This window comes from Trichosurus vulpecula, chromosome 1 (genome assembly GCF_011100635.1).
Source record: "Trichosurus vulpecula isolate mTriVul1 chromosome 1, mTriVul1.pri, whole genome shotgun sequence".
In the NCBI taxonomy this organism is placed as follows: Eukaryota; Metazoa; Chordata; class Mammalia; order Diprotodontia; family Phalangeridae; genus Trichosurus; species Trichosurus vulpecula.
Genome location: NC_050573.1, coordinates 515198845 through 515225707, shown reverse-complemented (window position 1 = coordinate 515225707; position 26863 = coordinate 515198845). Strand labels below are relative to the sequence as shown.

Below are 26863 nucleotides of genomic sequence, written 5' to 3'. Positions count from 1 at the left end.
TTTATCACAGTTTTGTTTTTTAGTTTGGGCCAGTATGAATTCATAAAATATTTTTTTACCTTGCTTATGTTTCTCAAGGAAATTTTAATGTTAGGTGATACACCTTATCAAACAATAACAATACAAGAGACTTCCAGTTTACACGTCTGACTAACAAGGTGGTAGATCAGATATTTACCCCAAGCCAGACAAGTTTTAAAATCTCTTATTTAGGGGGAGAAAAAAGGGAATTCTGTGCCAGATCTAGATCAATTACTGCTGAAATCCACAGGCCAAGAGAGAAATTCAACTAGATAAAAGCAGTATGAGTAAACACTGGAGAATGCTATTCCTTAAAGCACTCCCTCAACCCCTTGCTCTCACCAGCCTCCATATAGTAATGAAGGATGCAGGGACCAATGTGTGGGCTTCTGCCTCAGACCCACAATTGGGTCCTCCTTTGCTCCAGATGCTGGTGGTATACACCATGCCTTACTCACTTGCCAGTCTGCAAAGTAGTCACTGATTATGCCATAACATATGAGCAGGATAGAAAGGGGAGTAACTTTTATACCTCTGTGTGTGTGTGTGTGTGTGTGTGTGTGTGTGTGTGTGTGTATAGTTAGAAACTCATGTCTACAGAAATTCCTTCCAGAATACCCATTATGTTCAACCTTGACCCTGCAAAGAGCATGGACATTGATTCAGTTCAGTCAGAGAAGAAAAGAGTAAAAACTCTCCTAAACAATGACAAACTAAAGGAAATTGAACTAATGCCTGATGAAGCACTGAACCCTTTGGATTCTCAAGAGAGGAATGAATAGCAAAAGGCAATTCCAGAATGGTTCAAAAAAGAAAATAAAATCCCTAAGAAAAGAAAGTGGGGAAGAACAAATGTCAGAATCTGTGTCTCTCTAAAGAAAAGTAATTAGATTAAGTGTTAAGTTTGCTTTTTTAAGTGAAAGGGAAAATAAAAACTTGTAATAGAAAAACATGGAAGTGAAAAAATTATCTAACAGAAGTAAAAGCAGTACGTTAAAAGAACAATGTTGTCTATATAAACCAAAGGCAATGACCTCAAATAACAGAAGCACAGGTTCATAGGTTGCCTGGAAGGAGTAAAAAAAATGAAAATTTTGAATATTATAATGCAGTAAATAACACAAGAAAATATATTTCTGAATACAAAAATTGGTTATAAGAGGGATCTCAAGCTTGGTATGCTTCACAAGTTTTCATTTTTTAGGATTTAGGTGAGGGAGGGCTGTGCAAATTCACCAGCCTCACTTTCTCCTCCAGAGTCATTTGAGTCCAGTGGCCAGATATAGATCAGGATGACTGGAGATGGCCCAGGATGCAGTGGGGGACCTTGGACTTTTCAAGCTAAGGTCTTTAACAGGCCTCAGTTTGACTGAAGCTATACCCATTCAGTGATTAAGGCTTAATAAAAAATGAGGTAGAGAATGGCCTCTTTGCATAATTAAAAATTTAAAAATAAATGAAATTAAAATTAAATTTTTAAAAATCAATCTGGGAGGGGAAGACCCTCAGGGTTTCTTGCTAAAACAGAATAATTGCTATTTACATTCATTCAGGGCCCAAATAATGACCAAGCTGGGCTTGCCCTGGGACCTGTTGTTGGCCAATATATGAGAGCCAGTGTGATTTGGGGTTAAGGATGATCTTTAAGTAAAAAAAAAAGAGAAATGCTTCAGAGATTAAAATGTACACTCCCTTTTGGAAAAGCACCCCCAGGTAAGAATGTGATATCCTATGGAGACAGAGGGGAGGGAAGGAAGAAAGGGAAGAAGGAAGGAAGGAAGGAAGGAAGGAAGGAAGGAAGGAAGGAAGGAAGGAAGGAAGGAAGGAAGGAAGGAAGGAAGGAAGGAAGAAAGAAAGAAAGAAAGAAAGAAAGAAAGAAAGAAAGAAAGAAAGAAAGAAAGAAAGAAAGAAAGAAAGAAAGAAAGAAAGAAAGAAAGCAAGCCTTGTTGCCCAACTGGCCAGTTCTGATTTGGTCCTCATGGTGGCTTCTTTTCTACTCACAGAGGTTGTTGTTTGTCCTTCATTCTTGAAAAGGACCATGACATCAGGAAGGTGATGCCATGACATTCAAGTAAATCACAAAATAAAAGTTGAGAATATACAGAATGCGGAAAGAATTCTAAGAGAATGAAGTGAAGACATCCTTAAGAAAAATAATTAAGTTAACAAAATAATTTGAAGTAAAGAATAAGAGGAAAAGTAATTTGAAAGTCCTTCTTTGTTCTCTCAAAAGTTCAATATTTTATAATAACATTTATACTCATTTTAATTTGATCTTTGTAAACTTAGCACCCCTTATATTAGGTGAGCACATATTCAATTAACTCCTATGATGCTATGTTCTTGTTAAAGTCTGTCCTCAGTAACTCTTTCCCTAACTAATCATAGTCTTCACAGAAGAACATTAAATGTTTTATACTTTTCAATTGCTTCCTGATTTTAAAACAAGCTTTTCTCTCTTGAGGTCAAACTGTAAAGTGGTAGCTCTTTGGAATTTACCTTTCTTTGAGTTTGAATGCTTCTGTAAAATTTTCCTTTTCATTATTTCCAGAAATAATATTTGGGAGTCCCAATATAGGGACTTTTACTTAATCCAAAAAAAAAATCAATCTGGGAGGGGAAGACCCTCAGGGTTTCTGGTCAAAACAGAAGCAATTTATACTCACTCTGAGCCCTCAAGGCCCAAAAAATGGCCCCTAAGTGCTGCTTAGATTGGGTCCTATTGCTGGTCAATCAATGAAAGCCAGAGTGAATTGGGTTTAAGGCATATCATAATCTTTCTGTGAAGAAATACTTCCTAAGTTGTTTGCTTGGGGAAAAAAAGAATCTTCAGTTGGTTACCACTCCTCTGATTAGCCTCTCCAAACACAACTATGTGTATCAGTAAGGCAAAATTCATGACCTGGAGGATGACCATGAACATGCCTGAATGGTTCGGAATCACCAAGTATGAAAAGCTCTCTAGGTAGAAGGCAGAGGAAGTGTAACATTTATTTAGACACCAGGGTATCCAATCCCAAGACCAATAACCCCAATTCAATATAACAGTGATTATATTCCAAAACCAGTAAGCCCACTTCAATGTAGCAATGAGGAAATTATAAAACAGTATTATAGCAAGGAACCAAGTCATCCTATAACCTTCCCCCCCCCCCCCCCCCTGCTAGGGCCTTCCCAGAAACAATCACTCAGGAATCCTAACTCTCCACTCAGCACTCTTTTCCGCAGCTCTCTTGACGCTGGCTGTCTCAATATCTGCTCTTTATCTCCCTCTTGATGTCTGCTGTCTCAATGTCTTCTTGATGTCTGCTTCTCAGTTTTGCTTCCCTTCAGTTCTGCTTCTCTTCAGTTCTTTCCCTCTTCAGTTCTGGTTCTCTCACACTCTGGGCTTTCCTTACATACAGTCCTAGCCAGAGTCTGATTGGCTAGAACTCAGATCTCTGAATGCCTGAATTCATGATTGACTAGAACTCATTGCACATACCATTAGCTCTGGTTTTAGCAACTCCCCTTAGGGTGCTGAGGGCTTCACACCTAAAAGGGCTTAGTACATGGCAAGAAGAGGTTTTGGAACCCTTACAAAGATAAAATCAAGCTTTCCCACCTAGCCCTGCCTGAGGCCTATTGAATGGGTGGAGAAGATCTTTGATCACATTAGTACTACACTATGTTGGTCTTTATAAGACATGTAACATCATCTCTTCCCAAAACTAAAAGCATTTTAGCCAGATAGGACCTTCCAGAGCTTCCATTCCACTATCTAGAGTCACCTCATACCACCATGAGTCATTGGAATATGAGTTTATTGGAGAATATGATTCCATATTAATGGAGAAATTGATGTTCACCTATTGCTTTATGGTGGAATTTCCCTTTGATTATGATTATTTAGAAAATTGGACCTTCCCTTTGCTATAGAAATACTGTGGTTGTCAAACCAGAAGAACAGACCCCACTCACTGCTCTTCATGTAGCATCATTAATTAAAGGGGTAAGTTTGCCAAGTCACAATGTGCTATCAATCTACTAGGTGAAAACCTGGAGTACTGCCATCACTAAGAAGCATTCTACTGATCCAGATTCCTTGCTTCTCATTACATGAAACCACTAAATCATCTAATTGCAAATTAGCCAATGGTCCCTGCCCAAATATGTGACAACATTAAAATCATTGACACTGACTCCAGATAATCCAGATAAACGTATCCCAGCTTAAGTAAATGCCAGAAGCAAAATTTTCTATGCCTAAATATCTCAGAAATACACTCAAAGTCCTTATGTTGCTTATTGTACTATTTAAGTAATTCAGGCAGCATCATATTTTATTCCCAATACTCTTTTTTCCATTTTGTTAAAATTGCATGTGGTCTTGAAAAACCCTTAATGTTTACCCCCTCCCCAACATATAATTCTATTTTTATGTTTCTTCCATATTTCAAGAATATTATTTTCTTGATGTGTGTGTGTTCTCTCCACTGACATAGATCATAACCACAACACAAATAATTTGAAGGTCTTCAAGAATTGCTGTGACTGGAAAATATAACACTGCAACAGACAAGGCGATAAGTATCCCCAAAGTTGGGCTTATTCTTGGACAGTAAGTACAGATTTTATCACTGGTCTGGTTTCAAAGCCTTTCTAGCTTTCAAGTTTTCAAGCTCTTCTTGAGCTTGCATTCTGAGCCAGATAACAAAATCCAAGGGCTCCTCCTTATCATGGTATGTCACATGTTCCTTCTTCCCAAAAAGTATGAGCTGAATCTGACTCTCTGATAGTCCTCTGTAGGGTTGATTTTTTTTGTAATTTTTTAAAATGTTAAGCTTAAATGCAAAATTAGAAAAGAAAAAAAACTGCCACATACACAGCAGACCATAAGAGAGGATTCAATATAAAACAATAAATTTTCACTTCAAGAAACCTATATAATAAATACTACACTTTGTTCTCAAAGCTGCCCAGCTTTTCTTTGCTTCCTTATTGGTTTTCGTTTGCTCTCTGCCGTGCATTTTTACTTTATTTTTTCCTCTCCTTCCCCTGCCACCCTAAAGAAGGCTATAATTAAGCATGGGTGTATATGTATATACATATGCATAGATATCTCTAAACATACATACATACATATATATATATGTGTGTGTGTATATATATGTATATATATATGCGTGTGTATACACACACACACACACACACACACACTCATACACATACATGTAATACCATACCATGCTTATTTGTACTTGTCATTTGTGTCTCTGAAGGTGGATAGCATCTTCCTTCATAAGTCCAAGTCTTTCCATGTTTTTCTAAATCAGCAAGGCCATCACATCCAGCACCACAGTAATATTCCAATGTAATCATGTACTATCTAAGATTGTCTAAGAAATTTTTTTCTTTATTTTCTGCATTTCTTATATTCTTGGTTACATAGGTTTTATCTATACAAGAAAACTTAATTTAAAACAATTGAAATTATTCTTTTTACATTTCAACAATGCTCTTGCCTTATAATATAGTTTAAGGTCTGATACTGCAGAATCTCCTTCCTTTACATCTTTTTTCCCTGGCTTCTTTGAAATTTTTGACCTTATTGTTCTTCTAAATGAACTTTGTTATTGCTTTCTTCTAACTCAGTAAAAATAATTTTTAGTAATTTAATTGGAATGATTTTAAATAAATGGATTAGTTAGGTAAAATTGTCATTTTGAAAATTATATTGGCTTTACCTACCCATGAACAATAAATATTACTTTGATGATTTAGATCTGAATTTATTTACATAAAAAGTGTTACATGTTTATGTTCATATAGTTCCTGTATCTATTTTGACAAGTACATATGCTCAGGTATTTTATTATATTCTACTTCTGCCCTTTGTTTTATTTTTGTGTATCGCTCTCATTTTTATAGTGTTTCCTAAAAGTAACATATTGTTGAGTCCAAATTTTTAATATGCTATTTCTGTTTTATGGTTAAATTTGTCCCATTCATATTCTAAGCTATAATTACTTGCTGCGGATTTTCCTCCTTCCTATTTTTCCTCACTATCCTTCTCACCCTATTGACCCTATCCTTCCTCATTCCTCTGCTTTACTTCTACCTGCTACCTTGCCCTCCTATTCCTTAACCTACTCACTCCTCTAAGAGTCACTCCCTTATCCTCTCCCCCAACCCTGTCCCCTTGCCCTCTTATTTCTTTCTGAATTTAGAAGACTTTTATACATGTGTGTGTGTATTTATATGTTGTTCCCTCTTTAACCCATTCCCAATGACAGTAAAGTTCCAGCATGACCCACCCTCCCCCCTACAAGCTTCTTCTGTATGTTTTTCTTCTTATGTCTTATTTGTATGCGATAATTACTCCTTTTTATCTCTCCCTACACAGTTTTATTTTTTTAGAATCACCCTGTTATACTCAGCTCAGCCTGAGCCTTTCTTTCAAACTACCCAAATAATGATGACAATCATAAGAGTACTGCTAATATTTTCACATATATGAAATAAACAATTTGACCTTATTGAGTCCCTTAGAATTGGTTTTTAATGTTTACTTTACATTTCTCCTGGATGTTACATGTCAAATTTTCCCTTAAGCTCTGGGGGGTTTGTTACAAAAACCAAAAAGTCTTTGAGTTTGTTAAATGGCTTTTTTTTTCATTCAGGATTATACTTAACTTTGCTGAGTAAGTTACCCTTGATTATAACCCAGCACTTTTGCTCAACAGAATGTGGTATTCCAAGACATACAGTCCTTCAATGGAGTCATCAGGTTTTATTCTAAGAACATTGTTGGAATTAAATCTCACACCATGATGAGGTATTTGAGAAAGTACCAAGGGTACAATGATAGATTAGATAGACGATAGATCAATAGATATGTGATAGATAAATAGATAGAAAGAAAGAAAAAAGAACGAAAGGAAAGAAAGAAAGGAAGGAAGGAAGGAAGGAAGGAAGGAAGGAAAGAAGGAAGGAAGGAAGGAAGGAAGGAAAGAAGGAAGGAAAGAAGGAAGATTGATAGACAAAAGGTATATGCATGTACCACTCATAACTCCTGATTCTACCATGCCACTACCTCCCTTGCTAGTAAAGAAGCACAAAATATTTTGTCAGAAATGTCTGCCCAACATACCAAAAATTTCTGTCATAATGAATGAATGCATGAAATCATGCTTGGAGAAACTGATTTTACCTTCTACTCCTCTTCTTCTACCTCAACAAGGATTAATGCCCAGAAATCTATGTCATCCCTAGGTCAATCTGAATGCTCTTTTTTAAAGATATTTCACTCTATAAGAAGGAATCGAATAATGAAAATAGAGTTATAGGTTGTGTATTGTTATCTTCCATAATTAGATTCTAAAACTCTCAATGATGTTGTTGATGGTGATGATGTGTTTTTCTATTCATAGCTTTAGATCCTGTTTCTCTGGGAATAATTTATGGCTGTCACTCCTATAGGCAGAATTTCCTCCAGGAGTAGTGGATATTGTGCCTGGTTATGGACCCACGGCTGGAGCAGTCATTTCTTCTCACATAGATGTAGGCAACATGTCCTTCACAGGGTCCACAGAGGTGAGACAAGTTACATATTAAGGCATTCCCAATGGTCAGTTTATGTAGCCATCTGGGGGTCAAGTTCCATTTAAACTACATTCTCATCTAATGCCTTCAAACACGGTTTAGAGCAGGGCTCTCCAACCTTAGGTTATCTTATGGCCACATTAAAATAAAATAATTATTGGAGGGAAACACCCAGAATAAAAAGTACAGTACACTAATAGAAAGTGGGGGAACACATGTCATCAATACGACAGGAGAAGGTCTGAAGCTCGAAAGCAAACACAAAACAACAAAGCAACAACACGACAGTATAAAGGTAGGTGCATAGTGACTAGTCTGCATCGTACAGACAGAACGCATCCCACAGATCTATTGAAAATTCCATGCGATATGTTCAATGACTTGCTAAAGGAGACCCAGAAAAATACTGAAGAAAATAACACCTTAAAAATAGACTAACCCAAATGGCAAAAGAGCTCCAAAAAGCCACTGAGGAGAAGAATGCCTTGAAAGTCAGAATTAGCCAAATGGAAAAGGCGGTCCAAAAGACCACTGAAGAAAATACTACCTTAAAAATTAGATTGGATCAAGTGGAAGCTAGTGACTTTATGAGAAATCAAGATATTATAAAACAGAACCAAAGGAATGAAAATTAGTTATGGTCCCAAATGCCTTTTTCTCTAAACAATATAAGGGATTTCAGTTAATATCTTTTATTCTCCACTTAAAACTTGTCCTGGTGTAAAAGCCAAATATTAGAATCCTTTCTACTTATTGTACATAAACTTACAATTTCTCAGCAAGCCAAGTTCATTATTTAGAATTTATATAACTCAAACAAGTTGTTTTTCCCAGGGCTAATGACCTTGCCCATGCAGATAGCTTCCAGGAGCCTTGGCAATTTTACAAAATAAGGAGAAGTAACATGGTCCCCAGGAAGGGGTTACTGGTGCCCTTTGCCTGCTGCCCTCTGAGCCTATGAGAGGACTGTTCTGAATGGGCAGAACCAATCTGGATAAGGCTTTACACAATTCCTTTCTTTCTACATACAGTAATCAATTAACAGTTTTAAGTTTTAGCATTAAAACAATATCTCCAAATAAATTAGTTAATAACTTAACAAGTTTCATATGTGATAGTCAAATTGTTTTAGCTGTAACTTCCCATTAACTACAGCTAAAGCTAGAAATACCTGATTTTCCATATGGCAGTTATAAAACATTATAAACAGATTTTATACAATTTTTTCATCTTTTAGTTTCAACAAAATCCAGATTAAAATTGCTTTATCTAACATCATGGAGGGGGAGGGAGGGGCTGGGAAGCTGTAGAGTCCAGCACCTGAATTAAAGGTCTAAGGAATCATTGAGGAGGGTCCCTGAGGAACTTTTGCTTCCCAATAGGAGTTACTGGGCTTTGGGAAACTTGGAGCAAAAATTCTAAGTTCCAGTGGTGTGGGAGCAAGGACTGGGGAGCTTGAGCCTAGAAGTGTGGGCTTCAGAACACCCAGGGGTCCAGGACCATTGTCAGTGGGGTGCGAGAGGGCAACAAAGTAGCAAAGTAGAACACAGAGAATGGAGCTTTTGTTGCGATGTGTATTTTAATTCTTTTGCAGTTCCAATGTTATTATAATTTAATTTATATTGAGACTTATGTGAAAAACATCAAGATAAAGGGTCTACAGCTAGTATGCGGGGCAATTATTTGGAAAAGGAGTCACCTCTCTATTGTATATTCACAGCCGAATCATTTTTTAAACTTTCCAAGTAGCAAACTTAGGAAAATCACAGCAAGCTAGAAATGTATATCTACTATCATCCTCATTTTACAGTTAGAGAAACTGAGCTTAAGTGACCTGCCCAGGGTCACACAACTAGCAAGTGTCAGAGGCTAGATTTGAACTCAGGTTTTCTGGACTAGCCCAGCACTCTACTGATCATGACATTTAGTGGCCTCTAACTTTATTAAAGGGTTAAATGGGTAGTCTTCTAAACTGAACACTAAAGAGATTGCCTTGTCCTTTCAGCCAGGAAATAAGTTATTCTTAGCAGTATAGAAAAGGTAAAAAAATATATACATAACTCCAAAGCTAAGCTTGTGGAAAACTGTTGTATTAAAAAGTCTATATTGTCTTTTAGTATACAACTAATTGTAAAACAACTGTATAACTTTTAAATCTGCATGCAACTATCCTAACAATGCATAAATGGGCATGTTTTTTTTTTTTATTTGAAGAGTATGGACCCATTTTTTGAGGAATTTCCAAAGTTTCTTTCTAGGCTTCAAGATTGAAAGATTCCAAGTGAAAAAGTAAACTTTAGATTCCATTCCCGTTTGTCCCTTTTACTATTGCCAGAGAGCAATTACTCAAGTCTTTTAAAAGCAATCCTTTAGTACAATTGAGTGCCAGAGACTTGCACAATCATTTCAACTTTTCCCTGCTATTTTTTTAGTGCAGTCTCCAGAACAAATATCAGTGACTATGCAGTCCTGGTTAAAAGATACTTCTCTTTGCAAAAAAATAAAAATAAAAGCAAATTAATCACGTTTTTGAAATATACTTCTTTTGATTTTGTATAACCTGAGGGTTGGTGATATTTCCTTTACAGTAGGTAGTGCTGCAGGATTTGTTTAGCACAGTGTTTCTCCACCAAGGCCAGTGCTGCATGGCCACATTCAGGCTTTTTGTGGAAGAGTCTATTTACAATGAGTTTGTTGGAAAAAAAAAAAAAAAACAATGAGTTTGTTGGGAAGAGTGTAGCTGTGCTAAGCAGTATACACTGGGAAATCCTCTGAACCCAAGAGTACAGCAAGGCCTCAGCTTAGTAAATAAAGGAATGCACACAATAGAAAACAAAGACCAATAGAGAGAAGGGAGTTTCCTTTCTCTGGATTCAGAATGAAATGAGGATGATGTTGACTTTGCTTGTTTTCCTGGCCAAAACTGGGATAGACTGGAAAGATGTGCACAGTCATGATTTCTAGCTTTGGGACAAGAAAAAAAAAACTTCCTCTTCCCATGTTGTTTAAGCCTAATGACTGAAACTAATCGAGGGAACAAAATTTGAATTAAGAATCTAAGTTTTTGTTTAAAAAACAAAGCAAAACACCAAATCCACTGGGCGAAGCACCCTTACCTTTCACCCTTCACATAATTTTTACCTCCTACATTCATTTCTCTCACAAATGAAAGCTGTACAAAATCCTCCCTGTTCTTGCTTAACAATATCCTGTAGGTAGAGGGCAAAGTGTTTAAGAGCTCTGGATTAGAGTCAAGAAGACCCGAGTCGAAGTCTCTCTTCAGATACTATGCGGTCACAGGCAAGGCTCTCAGCCTATGTCTTCATCTGTAAAATGGGACTAGCACTTACAGAGGATTAACTCATAAAAAGTATCAAGAGAACCAGGCCAACCCTGAAGTACTGTATAAACTCTATTATTATTATTTATCTCTTTCCCTCAGGGTGTGCGCTGCCAGCATGCATTTGCACACCTTCTCCTCTATACCATTTCACATGGTGATCTCCGCAGGCCGCTGTATTTATTTTTTCTGTGCTAATGATTCTCAGTTCTACTTTTCCAGCCCTAGCCTCTCTCCTAACAACCAGACTCATCTCCAGCTGCCTATCTGACGTTTCCGACTGGATGTTCCTTAGACATCTTAAACTCACCATGTCCAAAACTGAATTCATTATCTTCCATGCCCCGCCAACCCTTCCTTTTCCAAATTTCTCCATTACTGTCTTGGGCATCACAACCTTCTCAGGCTCATAACCTTGACTCTTCGTTCTCTTTCACCCGCATATTCAATTTACTGCTAAGACCTGTTGATTTCACCTTCCTAATATCTCTCCTATATGCCTCTTCTCTCTTCTGACACTGGCACCATCATTTACCTCATGCCTGTAACTACCATAATACCCTGCTGGTTTTTCTCCCTGTCTCAAATTTCTCCTCACTCCAGTCAACCATCTGCTCATCTTTCAAATTAATCTTCCTAAAATTCAGATTTCACTATGTTATGCCCCTATGCAATTAACTACAATAATGTCTTATTGCTTCCAGGATCAAACATAAAATCCTATATTTGGCATCCAAACCCCTTCACAACCTGGACCCTTTCAACCTTTCCAGTCTTCTTACATGTTACTCCCCTGCCACATTATCTGCAATCCTGTGACCTTAGCCTTTTTTGCCATTCCTCAAATAGGATATTCTATCTGGCTGTTCCCCATGCCTGGAATACTCTCCCTCCTCATTTCTACCTCCTGGCTTCCCTGACTTCCTTTGAATCTCAGCCAAAGTCTCACTTTCTACAAGAAGCCTTTCCTGATAACCCTTAGCACTAATGCTTGCCCTCTGTTAATTATCTCCAATTTATCCTGTCTATGTCTGGTTAATGCTAAGTTATTTCTGTGTTGTCTCCCCCATCACACTGTGAGCTCCTTGAGAACAAGAACGATCTTTTGCTTTTCTTTATATCCTTAATGCTTAGCGTAGCACCAGGCACGTAGGAGGTGCTCATTAAATGCTTGTTGACTCAGTTTTCCCCCTACAGTCACTCTGATTAGTTAACCCTATTCAGAAGCCCAGTGATGAAGATCGTGTTCTAAACATTCTTGTTCATCATATGAAATAAGTTTATACCTCTAATTTTGGCTGCCAATGCCAACTCCTTTCTTCAGACTTGATGTGCCTTTAGGCTTTTAGAAAATACTATTTTTCCCAGTTCTCCATGGAATAAATAAGGATACATGACTGCTATGTCTTTTGCCTCCAAGTCACCTAACAAGAAACTCTTAGCACTTAAAAGACTCTTGATATATAAGGTACATGTTAAAGTAAAAAGTACAAAAAGTACAAATTGTTTAAGCTCCACAATTTTGCAATAGTCTCTTGGTCACAAAAATATTTTCAAGGAAGTTCTATGATTTCAATTAAATTTGTTAACTTAATAAAGGATGTCAGGATGTTCCTTAATTTCAATTTATGTCTCAGTCATCTAATTGGGAAGACAGGTGAAATAGTAACTGACTTTTGTATTTTTAACAGATTTTACTTATTTGATATTTGGGTAGATATTCCAAAGATGTGTGTAGGGAAAATAGAAGAATCCCCTCCTTATATGGCATTCAGCCTCACGTGGCTCACTGTGGAACCCATAGTCGGGCTTCCAGTGTTAGAGTACTTGAAGAGTAGGGTATATTGCATCCAAAAGAAAGAAGATGTAAGTTTCTAAGAAACAAAATGTGCTTATCAATAGGTTAGTAACTTAAAAACTTAATGGAAAGTACTCTTAGACCTTAATCTGTAAAAAAATAATAAAATGAAAAGATTGTGTCATTTATTTAATCAATAAGCAAGCTGAGACCACAACAATAACAACAACAACAACACACACACACACACACACACACACACACAGGAAACCACAATGAAATTCCCCCAGGGATTCCCAACAATTTAAAAATGCCTATTTTTTTGCTATTGTAGGAAAAAATTGATGAAGATACTGTTAATTCACTTGGAATATTTGGCCTGTTGCTTTGTTCTCCCATTTGTTGGGTCAACTCTTATGTGTCTTTTATGTGATGTGTAGACAAAAGATAAATATTTAATAGCTTTTTGTAATCTGATTACTAGAAATTACAAAATAAAATGTTTCAAATAGTTTTCTGTGAATTTGTTGAGTTTAAGTCATTTAGAGTTGGGTGAAGTTGACAGACTAGATTTGTATACATTGGATGTACTTTTGCACCATTTTTTTCTAACATAAATGAAATTATATAGCCGCTTAGAGCACAAGAAAATCTCTTTTTGTTTACCTCAAAATAAATAATGAATCTATGCCTAATGAACAAAGTGCTACACTTGGAATCAGAAAGTTCTATTAGGGTCAAATCCTCCATCAAGTACTTGTTATGTGACCCAGAGCAAGTCACTTATTCTCATAGCCTCAATTTCCTCGTCTGAAAAAATGGGGATAATAATAGCTTCCCTCTCTCACAGCATTGCTGTGATGATCAAATGACTTACATTCAAAGAAACTTGCAAACCTTAAGATGCTATAGGTTAGCTAGTATTATTTTTACCATTATTATTTATAATTTCAGTGTTTTACCAGAGGTTCTCAAATAAATGAGACATCAAATGTCCATGCATACACCCAAAATCCTAGCTCTCCAAGATAACTCCCAAGCTCCCAAGAAGGAGCAAATTAAAATCCATCTCAATCTGGAATCTTCCAGACAAAACTATACTCATGAGGGACCCTATAATTCTTTCTTCACTCAGTGGAACCCTAAGATCTTGAGCCACACCAAACTATGAGTGTAGTTCCTAAACTTGAGAATTAAATCAACTTGTTCTTGATTCCAAGAAAGTACCAGCTTGTGCTCATCAGCATGGTTACTTCAACCATAATACACTTCATGCAATATAATGTTCACATAGCCCTTGGACGAAGATACATAGATATTGAGGAGCATCCAGTTGTTAACCTTCCAGAGATTTCTCTCTGGTACAGCCAGAAAAAAAGACATTTCATTCAAACCATTCTATCCAAATAAACAAAACCCTGAGTGGTTTTTCTTTTTTTCCACACTGATCTGAGTAATTGATTCTTATTATTAATTTTAAATTGGAATTATTTTAGGTTGCTATGATTCTTTTCTAAATTGTTCAGATAATTGACTCTTCAATTTGCTTAGGGAGAAAAGGGCACTGATGGGCTTCTTACAACAAAAGTAACTCTTAGTGAGTTAGCTTTTATACTTGCAGTACATTCACAAATTGCTATAACATACTTACCATACATGTTCCCTAAAAACAAATCTCTTAGCCCTACTCTCTTCCATTGATTGCATGGAGTGGCTTATCATAAAGGTATCCTTGCATGTCCTCTTGGCTGATACAGAGAAGAGGAGTCTTGCTGTGTAGTATCTCCCAAGCATAGCCTCACATGAGGGTCAGGTTAGTTCTTTTGAGAAATGTGGGAATTAAAAAAAAACTTTTCAATTATTTTTCACAAAAGGTGGGAGACATAAAAGTGGATGGAACACAGTGAGAAACTATGCTACAGTAAAAAATTAAAGCTTTCCGTTTATTAAGAAGCATCCTTGAATTCAGGTCTAGGTCATTCTCTCTTTTCTTCATCTCCTTTTTTCTATTTCTTCCTTATTCATAAACTCTGCTTACCCCTAGTTTCTGTCATTCCCCATGCCTCTCTTTAGCCCATCTTTCCTTCTTCCCCAAACTTTTGTCGATTGCCATGATATGTTCCTTAGCAGTAATTTCTTTAATAATGCTAATACACACTACCAAAAAATTATTCTATAGAGTAGATAAAATAATAACAAAATTCATCTGGAAGAACAAAAGGTCCAGATTATTAAGGGAATTAATGAAAAGAAATGCTAGGGAAGGTGGCCTAGCCATACCAGATATTAAACTGTATTATAAAGCAGGAATCATCAAAACTACTTGGTACTGGCTAAGAAATAGAGTGGTGGATCAGTGGAATAGATTAGGTACACAAGACACAGTAGTCAATGACTATAGTAATCTACTCTTTGATAAGCCCAAAGAATCCAGTTTCTGGGATGAGAACTCAATATTTCACAAGAACTGCTGGGAAAACTGAAAAACAGTATGGCAGAAACTGGGCATAGATTGATATCTTACACAACATACCAAAATAAAGTCAAAATGATTACACGATTTAGATACTATAAGCAATTTGGGAGAACAAGGAATAGTTTGCCTGTCAGATTTTTGGAGAAGGGAAGAATTTTTGACCAAACAAGAGATAGAGAGCATTACAAAATTGAAAATAGATAATTTTGATTGCATTAAATGGAAAAGTTTTGTACAAACAAAGCCAATGCCACAAAGATTAGGAGGGAAGCAGAAAATTGGGAGAAAGTCTTTACAACCAGTGTCTCTGATAAAGGCCTCATCTCTAAAATATATAGGGAACTGAGTCAAATTAATAAAAATGCAAGTCATTCCCCAACTGATAAACAATCAAAGGATATGAACAGGCAGTTTTCAGAGGAAGAAATTAAAGATATCTGTGGTCATATGGAAAAATGCTCTAAATCACTATTGATTAGAGAAATGCAAATCAAAACAACTCTTAAGTACCACATCTCTCCTGTCAGATTGGCTAACAACAAAACAGGAGAATGATAAATGCTGGAGAAGATGTGGGAAAATAGGAACACTGTTACATTGTTGGTAGAGTTGTGAACTGATCCAGTCATTCTGGAGAGTAATTTGGAACTATGCCCAAAGGGCTATAAAAATGTGCATACCCTTTGACCCAGAAATACCACTTCTAGGACTGTATCCCAAAGACATCATACAAGTGGGAAAGGGACCTGTATGTACAAAAATATTTATAGCAGCTCTTCTTGTGGTAGCAAAGAATTGGTAATCAATTCAGGAATGGCTAAACAAGTTGTGGTATATGAATGTAATGGAATGCTATTGTGCTATAAGAAATGGGGAACACACGGACTTCAGAATAACCTGGAAAGACCTACATGATATGATGCTGAGTGAGGGGAGCAGAACCAGGAGAACATTGTACACAACCACAGACATATTGCTTCTGTGATGACTGACCTTGATAGACTCGGCTCTTCTCAGCAATACAAGGTTCAAAGACAGCTCCAAAAGACTCATGTTGGAAAAAGCTATTTACATCCAGAGAAAGAATCACAGAGTCTGAATGCAGATTGAGGCAAACTATTTGCTCTCTTTTTTCCTTCTTTTTTGGTTTTGTTTCTTCTTTCTCATGATTCATTCCATTAGTTATAATCCTTCATTACAACTTGACCATTGTGTAAAGAAGTTTAATGTGAAGGTATATGCCATCTTGGGGGGAAGGGGGAGAAAATTTGCAACTCAAAAACTTGTGGAACCAAGTGTTGTAAACTAAAAATAAAAAAATACATTAAAAGATAATACTAATACACTCTCAATGTCTGTGTGCCCTTGGAAAGTCACTTAACTTTTCATCTCCCTAGGTTCAAAGAGTCTCATATTACATTACAGACAAGCACTGATCTCCATTAGCAGAGGGAGTTTATTCACTGAGGGTTCCATAAACCAATGATCAGAGGTCCAGTTCCTATTTCAAATTAAAACTGCAACTTTTAGTAACTAAGAGTCATATTTCTCCTGGGTATATAATGAAGCAGTCAATCCGATAAGCATTTTTTGGGAAATGCTGTGTTGGTAACCAAAAATTGGCTCCTTAGCACTTAGTTCAACAAGTGCCCTTGAATAGTTTGGCTTTTGTTCCCTTTGAGTAATTCATTGAGCCTTACTAGGTGCTAAGCCCCAGGCCCAAACCCCTATTAGGTGTAAAACCTTAGTGGGTGTGGATTGGCAATTAAGGTGGGGCTAACTCCAGGGAGGGCCTAGTTTACATGTCTGAGAGAGCAGAGGCTTTTAGACCACGTGGGTTTAAGTCCACCTCTTTGTGACAATACTAGGTCACGTGGGTGAGTCGCATGTGTGACTCACCCCTGACGCTGAAAAAGACATAAAAACCAGGGGTTGGCTGTCCGTTCCTTGGAGCTCTTTGGCGCAGCAGTGGTGGCGCGTGACTCTGGGCTAACCCTTGTTCTGAGCTCCCGGGCTGAACCTAGATGTTGGTAACTATGAATTGTATTGGGTCTGTCTCTTGATGTTTGTAATTTGTTTGTATTTTATTCTAAAGTTCAGGATGCTGGCTTTTTCCTCTGAACTAAGTGACTGATATTTGTATGCTGAGTTAAAGTAAGCTTGTCAACCCCTTCACATAGCTTTCCTTATTAAGGCAGATCAAAAGAACCTGTGCTGTTGGCAGCTTTCCAGGTGCTGGCTGTGGGTGGATCTTACACCCCCACAGAAGCTGCTAGTGGGATTGTTGAAACAAATGCCAATATAAAGAGAAAAATTATGTATATGTCACTTGTCATATCCCAGAAACTGTGCTATTTTTTGTTAACAAATATTTTATTTAATCACATATATGGTAAGAGACTGAGATCTCATCCAAGAAAAAGAAATATAGAAATTAAATACCTTACCCAGACATACTATGTAGCAGAGATGCTATTTGAACTCAGATCCTTTGACTACAAACCCTATGTTCTTTTCTATTTCTTATCTTCTAGGAACTCAAGGAATTCTCAGTCTAGTTCAGAAAACAGAGATTGATGTGGGCTGTGATAGTTCTATTCAAATAGTGTAAGCCTATTTGAGCTAAGCCTTCAGAGATGATGAATAGGATTTGGATAGACACAGAGGATAAGAGACCATTCTGAGAAGGTGACCTAAAAGGTGACTAGCAGCAGTATGTACTTAAGAATCAGTAAACAGACCAGGTTGATGGGAGCAGGAGGTACACATTTGGGGAGTGGTAAGAAATAAAGTCATATAGGTAGGGTGAGGTCCAATTAGAAATGGGTATGAAGGCCAGGCCAAGGAGTTTCAACTTAATGAAGTAGATGTTAAAGATGACAAAAGTGGTATTTTATAAAGCTACATTTACAAGCTTCTTATATACAGGATGCAATAATGCATCATCAAAATTTCAATGCAGGAAAAACTCCACAAATTTACAATAAATTGTTAAACTTAAGGATGTATCATTCATATATATATACACATATATACATACGTATATATAAACAAACTTAAGAGCACACAATAAGGTCAAGAGATAGTAACTATGATAGAATGCTAATGGGAACTAATTGTATTTATAAAGTTTTGCCCACTACCATGTTAATGTTGTTGTTTGTTCTTTGTTCTTGAAGAGGACAAATGACATCAGAAAGATGATGTCTTGACTTGCAAGTGAATTGGATTTAAGTGAGGCAGGCCTGTGCAAATCACCAGCCTCACTCTCTCCTCCAGAGCCATCTGAGTCCAGTGGCAAGATACAGGACAGTAACTCACAGTTACTATGAGAAAACGTATACGCAATCATTGTGTGTTAACCATTACAAAATAACTGGCCTGAAAACACTAGCTTTCCCAGCCTACGCTACCATTTTAAATGTCTCTTGATGACTTTTGCCATAAGTTTTATCAGTTTTATTGGGAAGGATGAACACCTCGGGACCAAATACCCTTCTAAATTGTAGGCCTAGTTCTAAATGACTCAATTTTCTTTTTTCCAAATAAAAGTAAATCCAGATCAACTGAAGTTTTTTTCCCTTAATTTTTAAAGCCTGTTAGAATGCACTATGGTTGACTAATAACTTGACAGAAATTACATTATTTCATTTCTCCAAGGCTCTTATTACAAGATGTTTTAGAATCTAATGCTATTATCTTTATTTGGACACATTCTAGAGTAACTAAAGTCCAGCCATGTGAAGATGGTTAAACAGAGAGCTTCTTTTTCTCTTTATTTTAGTCACATATCAAAGACTTATTTTAATTACCTAGCCATAAGGTTTCTCAACATAAATATTTTTGTTAATAATAATAATGATAGTAACAATTTACATTTACATAATACTTTAACGTTTACAAAGATATGGATTAAAAATTAAAAATAAAAACAACCAACTTTCAGGCCAGGAAAGCATTTCAGATATAACATTTGCAACACAACCATTTTTTTTTAAATCACAGGTTCAAGGAATCATTGTCACTGTAAGTTTTTTTTTTCTTTCCTTTCTGTTGTCCCTCTCTCTTCTTCTCCTTATATTTTCATGTAGATTGATTAAAGAACAGTACATCAAAATACTTGCTCTCATTGAGAGTGGGAAGAAGGAAGGAGCCAAATTGGAATGTGGGGGAGGACCATGGGGAGACAAAGGTTACTTCATCCAGCCTACAGTTTTCTCCAATGTTACTGATGAGATGCGCATTGCCAAAGAAGAGGTAAAGGCCTTGGTTCCATTCTGTTCCTTCAGTTACTTTCTTTTTTATTTTTTTGTCTACGCACTTGTACACAAAGTGTCCATTACTAACGTACAACTGGTTGAACAACTTTCCCAGTAGTGCTTATCTCCCCTTATGTTTTCCCTTCATTTGCTTCTCATTAGTCATTAATACAATGTTAGCTATTGTTATCTAGGCTAGGGAATGTTGAACACTCCAAAACTTCTGGCAATAATTATAATTATTGTATAGGAGTTCCAAATTATTTGATACCCAAGTCATAGGAAGAGAAAATATATGCTAAAGGGAAAAACACCATAGAAATCATAAAAAACACTATTTCACTGGTTTTTTTCTCCTTTTCAAGGATAGAGAATCTTCCTAACACCTGCTCTCGTGAAGGTCCTTATTAGATTGACTTCAATTTGTGAAATATCATTGAAGTCATTGAACCCATTTAAAAATCATAGGCCATGAAGAGATCAAGGGACACCATCTGATTCAGAACACTGCCTTTAGGCTTACAGATAACTAAACTATCCAGAACAAATTGTTTATCGTTGAACTATCTGGAGAGATGAAGGCTTCACAGCATTTATTAGCATTCCCATCACCCTGACTGTCAAGAGATTTTTTCTTCTATGCAACTGAAGTTCTTGTATCCCTTTCCTCCTACTGCATCTGATAATAACAATGATAATAATTGCTAACATTTAGCTAGCACTCTAAGGATTACAGAGGGCCTTACATATATTATTTCACAGGAACATACAGAACACACTACTTACATCTTCTTCACAAGATAAAACAATATCCTGCCATAGAGATTTTCTATAATGCATTTTATTTTCACCAATCTACCGAGCCATTCCTTGATTATATGTAGATATGTATCTATGTATATGTATGTGTGTATATGCATGTATACACACATATATTTAAGGGTACATTTAATTCCTTACAATGGGAATATGTATAAGGAACTCCCTTGTTAGGAAACACTTAGATAGATAGATAGATAGATGGATAGATACATAGAAAGATAGATATGTATATGTGTGTATATACATACACACATGCATACATATGTATACAGATATATATCAATATCTATCTATGTGTATCTCTTTGTGGGTGTGTGTGTATCTTTAGAATGGCAATCAATCCAGTTGGTAAAATTATAGAATTGGAGTGGTCATCAATTCCAAGCTCACCATGGGAATAGCCTCTGGAAATAATAGCTTTTTATGTATTGCTTATAGTATATTGTTAATCCCTAGGTTTTCCTGACTAGCCATTGGGTTTGAGGATTGTCACTTTCTTTTTTTAGTGCATACATACTCAGGTAACATAAGCCCATCTTAGTAGAGATTAGCCCAAGAGAAAACTAGGAAGGTAAATCTGCCAGTGGGGAGAAAAAGGTAAGATGAGTATTGTGCTTTAGGTAAATCAATGTTTTCTGGACATCACATTTTTCTTTTATGGAAAAACAGGGCATTACATTAGGGGATGTCTAAGGTTCCCTTCAAGTCCAAAAACAGTATCTACACTTCTGAGATATCCAAATCACTGGCCAGGTGTTCCATTTTTACATACATACATATATACATATAATTGCATGTATATGTATAGATAAATAGATAGATAACATGAATATATGTGTATGGAACTCCATTATGAGGAAATTTTGGGATAGTAAGTGACTTGCCCTGTGTTACACAGCCAGTATGGGTCAGCGTTGAACCCAGGTGTTCCTGTCTTAGAGGTGAACTCTCAATCCACTTCACTACACTGCCTCTCATGTGATCCCCTTTATGTGGATAACATGTCACCTGAGCAGTCATCCCATGCACTTATGCCAGAGACCACAAAGCTCTAATAAGGAAGACAGTGGGTATGAAAGAACATTTTTCATTTGTATACTAAATGCCAGGCACTGTGTTTTCTGCTGGGGACATAAATACAAAAACAAAGACTGTCTCGGGTCTTAAGGAACCTACATCTTAATGATGGAAAACAACACATTAAGGTATATTGAAAATGCGTTTGTGTGGGGGGTACAATACTTACTTGAGGCCATGGAAGGAGATGCAAGAAGTATCAAGGAGGCCTAGATGCCAGAAAGATCATTCAAAACCTTACCTCTCACAGTCTGGGGAACCAAGAGTTGAGTACAAGTTTCCAGTGAAGTGAAGACTATCATAAAATAGGGTCATGGTAAGGAGACAACTAGAAAATGGCATGGGGACCTAAGCTCTAGCAAGATAAGACTTTATATCTCAAAACCTTGGGACCTAGGGTTAGAATCCATATTTTCAGTGGGGTGAAAGTAATGGGAAAGGTAAGCCATAGTAAAATGGCCTTTTAGAGCCAGAGAGGCAAGGGTAGAACAAAGAAACCTACAACAGGGAAAAGTCTTCAAAATCACTCAGTAACTCCTAATTCTCACAAACCCTTGCCACAGCCAGATTTCACAATCACCAAGAATCAAGGCATTCCTACAACAAACTCTTCTTAGCCACCATGGAGTTAGGTGAGAATGACCACTATAAGAGCAAACCAGTTTTCTGGCACATCCAGGAATAAGTTATTTCAGACTGTATGTGGTGATCCTGGGATGGGGTGGGGAGCAGGCAGACAGTGTGTAGCACAAATATTCTTCTGCCCAGTGCTAGCTCAGGGAAGAAAGAGGAATCAAGCTCAAGTTATCAATCCCCTTTCATAAGGTACTAGAAACTAAATGGAGAAGGACACTCAGCATTTGGCAGTCAGGGTACAGAAAACAAATCCCAACTCAACTTGGTTGGGCCACTCCTTGGTTTTATCTAAATTGTTTCCTCCTTCCCAAGCATAAAACTAACTAAGTGACTCCTGACTATGAATATAGATCTAGGCTAAGCAACCAATCATGAAACATGATCAGTTTGATAATCATATTTACTTTCTTACAATTGCTTTCTTACAAAAGGTCAGGTGTTGGCACCTCTGGCCTGTTCTCTCAATAAAATGTCCCCAAATTTTTAGTGCAGTTTTAATCTGCAGATTGAACCATACCAAGACTTTTGGAATACCCTATATTAGCTAAAAATAATAGGAAGTTAAAAAAATCCTCACCTGAAATTTAATTTCTGACACAAATGTCACCTATGTTAGGAATAGAATCACAGTTTTAAAGGTGTAAGGTGCCTTGTAAGTCATCTATTCTAATCCCCCTATGTATTTTACAGATATGTGAACTGAGACTGAAAAAGGCAAAATGATTGTCCAAAATCAAACAGGCAGCAAATAGTAGAGCCAAGATTAGAACCCAGGTCCTCTGATTCCAGCTCTGGCATTCTTTCCAGTATACTATGGTACCTCTTGGCCTGTTTTCTACTACAGTGTTTATTCAACAAACATTTAATTAAATGCCTACTATGTACAAGGCTCCATGCTAGTCCCTAGGAATGGAAAGACAAAACTAAAACTAGTCTCTGATCTTGAGGAGCTTAGAGGAACAATCCCAAACCAAACTAAAGCAGCGAGCATACTCCCTCCCCCCAAAAAATCAACTTGGTTTGATTTATATTTGTATGCTTTCCCCTTCTGACTTTCTCTTCCTCTCTCATTCCCTCTTCTTTTTTTTCTTTCACCCTCTCTCTCTGGAGCAGATTTTTGGACCAGTCCAACAAATTGCAAAATTTAAAATAATTGATGAAGTAATCAAGAGGGGCCATTATGACTTAGTAACATGCATTTTTACCAAAACCCTAGATAAAGCCTTGACAGTGTCCTCTTTCCTTCAAATTGGAACAGTCCGATAAGTCAAAATGTTATCAATGAGGCCTTTTAGGAGATTTTATCACATCTCAAATCACATTAACGGAACAACATGGACATTTGCAGAATCACATTTGTTTTCTTTCCAACCAGGTGACTTGCTGTAATGTAGTCTTCCTCTGTTTGCTTCTGAGTTTCTAATAATCTTATAGATGAAAGACAATGTAATTTAATTGAAGTCTGTCTATCCTCCATGGCTTATTTCCTGACAATATTTTATTGAAGTTTGTTGTTTAATATAACTAATAGAGGAGCAATGTGGTGTTAGTAATGACAATATTAGTACTTCTTCTTGTTCTACTACTACTGCTACTACCACCACCGTCACCACCACCACCACCACCACCACCACCACCACCACCACCACCACCACCACCACTACCACTACCACTACTGATATTACTAGTACTACTACTACTCCTACTACTACTACTACTATTGCTACTACTACTATAACCCAACATTTTAATAATATCATAAATATATTATAAATAACATTATAATATATAAGTTGCATAACATATAAACAAATAATATTATGGATAATTACATATAATTAAGTAATAAGTATTATAATAATAGGTAATCTTTATAGGTAGTTATGTGATTGTACAATACATACTATTATAGCTAGTATAATTATTATTACATTATTACATTACATTAAACAATAAATAAAATTATGATAATAGGTAGCCTTTATAGTTAGACCATTGATTTCATCACTATACAGATCTCCCACTGAGGAAAATCTGTGCTACTAGTGCAGATTAGTGCCTGCTCCTTCTTTAAGGAGTGTGGAGATGCCTGGGGTACTGAGAGTTTAGTGACTTGCCTAGGGTTACACAACCAGTATATGTAAAAAAGGCAAGAACTCAATATGATTTTTTGGCTTTATTTAGGGTCCATGTAATTTAGAGCTTAGGGAGATGTTGGGGTTCAATTAATCCAACCCCTTAAAGTTGATAGACAAGCATGCTGAAGTCACAGAGTAAAAAACAGAGCCAGGATTTCAACTGAAGTCCCCTGTCTCTACATAAGTTATTTTCCTATGTTAGTGCTTCGGTGTGATATGGCAACCTTGTGTGATTAACATCTTTGTTTTATTTCTTGTAGGATTTGCCTGATCTCAGATTAGCTACTCTGTCATAGTTTTCCTTGGAGTGTCATACTACCACTTTAAAGTACCTGCTTCCTACACATTTTCGGTCTTGCTTTAGACTAGGACAAGGGATCTTTCATCTAGTTATTCCTTCTTCATCCATGACTATTCTCTTGATGCTTTCTCCTATCCACACTCTCCAACATATCTATATATAATAAAAATTATAATTGTACTGATATAAGCAGTCCAAATAGACTTCCTTCTTGGTGAGTGTCCCAGCTCCCAGTTTGAGAAGCTCTGTCCTAAGGAATTCCTGGAACCAAAAGATTTTTTCTACCCTTAAGAATTTTCCAGCAGTTCCATCTCTACAGATTTCCTAGCATTTAAAAATCATCTCTACTTTTATCTTGTGTTATCTACTGTTTCCTTGTGTTAAGGGGGAAAGTGATGGATTTTATGTCAGAGCGTGTGTGTTCAGTCATGTTCAGTCAACTCTTCATGACCCCACTTGAGGTTTTCTTGACAAAGATACCAGAGAAGTTTTCCATTTCCTTCTCCAGGTCATTTTACAGATGAGAAACTGAGGCCAACAAGATTAAGTGACTTGCCCACAGTCACATAGCTAGTAAGTATCTGAGGCTAGATTTGAACTCAGGAAGATGAGTCTTGTTGACTCCACATCTGGTACTCTATCCCCTGTGCTACCTAGCTTCACCCTTATATCAGAGAACCTTGAGTTCAAATCCTGAATCTCTCACTTACTATTTCTTTGATTTATTTATTTCTTATTTTATATGCTTTTCCCCCTATTCTTAACTTAGGAAATAAAACAAGAATTTCCATAATAAAGTAGAATAGAAAAAAAGAGGATTGCACCTGAAACTGCAGATGTGTCATATAAAACTTGCTATTTCTTTCAAATATACAACAAAGGTATCATGTAACATTTTTACCCTCCCTCCATGCCCTCCCCATCCTAGAGATGGCTACCACTAGACAAAAGTGTGTGTGTGTGTGGGGGGGTCAATTCTTTCTCTGGATGCAGACAGAATCTTCCTTTGCAATTAATTTGGGTATTTGTAATAGTTAGAATTACTTAGCAGTAAAACAATATTGCTGTTACTGTATACAACATTCTCTTGGTTTTGCTCATTTGACTCATTATCTCATACAAGTTTTTCCAAGTTTTTCCCCCCTAAAATCATCAAACTCATCATTTCTTGTAGCAGAGTAATATTGCATCACAAACATATACCACAATTTGTTTAGCCATTCCCCAATTAATGGGTACCTGTAAGCAGAATGGCCTTTGTTTTCTTTGAGTGACTCAGTTTATCTCATTGAGCCTTGCTGGGTGCTTGGTGGGGTAGGGCTAACTCCAGGGAGGGCCTATGTTGGATTAAAGTAAGTTTGTCAACCCCTTCACCTCACTTCCCTTGGTTAAGCAGATCGAAAGAACCTGTGCTTTCCTGGCGTACCAGCAGAAGCTATGGGCGGGTCTTACACCCCCACAGAAGCTGCTAGCCAGACTGTTAAAAACAGCTTCCGTTGGAGCCAGAGACAGCTACAGCTGAAGCTGAAGCAGGAGCTGCTGGTAGCAGAGCTGACTTACGTGTGGATCAAGGAGTGCTGAGCAAGGACTTGAGGCCAGTGGGTAATCTTTTTACCATAGAAGGGAAGCATGTATATGATTTTGCTTTATACCATCATGCTTCTCTGTGGCCTCCTGGTTATTCTTGTGAGGCGGACTTATTGGGCCTGGAGGCTTTTGATCCAAATATCAAAATGGGGATGCTGATTTGTGGGTCTGTTACTCTGGAACTTAAATACATACTTTAATTCTTCTGCCTCCTACCTTGAGAATTCCTTATATCCTGCGGTTCCGAACTTTTCAGACATATATATGATTCTCTTTGAAATTATAAATTCTGCCTTCATAATACAGTACCCTTGCAGTTTCCAGTTCTTTACCACCACAAAGAGAGCTGCTATGAATATTTTAGAACATGTAGGTTCTTTTCCTTTTTCTCTAGTCATCTTGGGAAACAGACTTAATAGTGGTTTTCCTGGGTCACAGGGTATAGGCAGGTAATAACTCTTTGGGCATAATTCCAGATCATTCTCCAAAATGGTTGGATCAGCTCACAGATTCACCAACAACGAATTGAAGTCCCAACTTTTCCACATCGCCTCCAACAATTGTCACTTTCCCCTTCTGTCATCCCTCTGACAAAGGTTGATTTATGTTTCCTGTATCTAGAAGAGGATCCTTAAAAGAAAACCTCCGGAAGATGTTATTAATTTTTAACACCTTTACATTTCCCACAAGTGAACATTCCTAAATTTCTTCCCTGAGTACATCAACTTGACTACAAAATACTGTGCATAGGTAAAGGAATGGATACTTTCCCTCTCTTTGTTTATTAATGGGAACAAACATAAAGTGATAGAGTCCATGATGAA

At 36.9% G+C, this 26863-nt stretch overlaps 1 pseudogene; it reads left to right on the top strand.

Moving 5' to 3' along the window:
• The first annotated feature begins 2936 nt into the window (after positions 1-2936).
• LOC118840964 lies at positions 2937-23279 on the top strand (annotated as a pseudogene).
• The last annotated feature ends 3584 nt before the right edge of the window (positions 23280-26863 follow it).